Genomic DNA, 1,266 nt, shown 5'->3' on the forward strand with positions numbered 1-1,266 from the left:
ACTAACCGGTTAATTGCAGTCTACAATTTATACAGCAATTAAGGGTGGGGGGAGAAGAGTAAAATAAACTTTTGCTTAAACCCCCCCCCCCCCCATAAAAAAAGAAATTAGCTCCATTGGTAGAGCATCCGTTTTACACGCGGCAGGTTAAGTGTTCGATTCACTTATTTTCAACTTATTTTTCATAATTACACACCTATCTTAAAGGGAAAATGGTTAAATTTAACCATAATAAACATAAAAATTCATAGTAATGTAGTAAGGATGTACAATATTAATTAAACTTATAACTTTCATTGCTTTGCCCTAATTTATACCAATAATTCATAACAATATTCTATGTTAAACATATTCAAAAATAAACAAAATAGTTTAAACCGTAAACTATCTATCAATAAAAATTTTCTTATAGGGTTTATTAGTAGTATAACTACTGCTGCGATGGGCTATATATTAAGACTTATTCTTTTAAATTATTTAGAATATGACGTTTTTACTAATCTAGATAATTGAACTGTTAGCTTTAGTTACTTTTGCTCTTTAGGTGGTAGTCGTTTTGTAATTAATGAATGACTTAAAGAAAATACTTTCCGAATGCATTCTTGTGGTGGTACTAACCCAGTTGGGTATATTAGTACTATGCAAGCTCCTAATGATCCAGGTATAGGTAGCTCTACACCAGCTGGTAGTTCTGGTGCTTTAATTACAGATGATCGTTTAAAATTACAGCAAAGACTTACTAAAATAGAAGAAAAAGTACAGTACTTTGGGGAACAATATGACGCTGCTAAATATGATTTGGATCAAATTGTACCTAAAAGAGCTTTTTTCATAGAAAGAGGTGAGGAACACCTATGACAAATGGAACATCAAAAAGCTGTTTCTGCAATAAATGATTGTCGTACTAATCTATCTAGTGAATTGAGAATGCAACAAATATTAAAAACCAAATTAGAAAACGAAGATTATTCTATGTCTTCTGCATCTGCTACTACTAAACGTAGCTTCACTGATAGTTCTATGTCTAATGATGATTTCAGTACACGTATTAATAAACGTACATCTGATAATCAATAATTTTATGTAGTTAAAAGCTTTAAGTTAATACATAAAAATAACTTATATAGTTTACCAAATTATTTATAATTGCATTCTCTGGATTAGAACTAGGTATTGCATTTATACAATCACAAGTTTTTGTAGTGTTATCTTGTTCATATATTAAAGATGCATTAGAATTACATTAAAGGTATATTACCTTATTTT

General features: G+C 29.7%; 1 non-coding gene across 1 annotated transcript; it reads left to right on the top strand.

The window, feature by feature from the left end:
• Window positions 1–101: 101 nt before the first annotated feature.
• Window positions 102–178, top strand: J4E93_011061. The gene has a single exon. It is a non-coding gene; the product is annotated as a tRNA-Val (tRNA).
• Window positions 179–1,266: the final 1,088 nt, after the last annotated feature.

Source organism: Alternaria ventricosa (assembly GCF_023758065.1).
Source record: "Alternaria ventricosa strain BMP 2768 chromosome Unknown scaffold_73, whole genome shotgun sequence".
NCBI lineage: Eukaryota > Fungi > Ascomycota > Dothideomycetes > Pleosporales > Pleosporaceae > Alternaria > Alternaria ventricosa.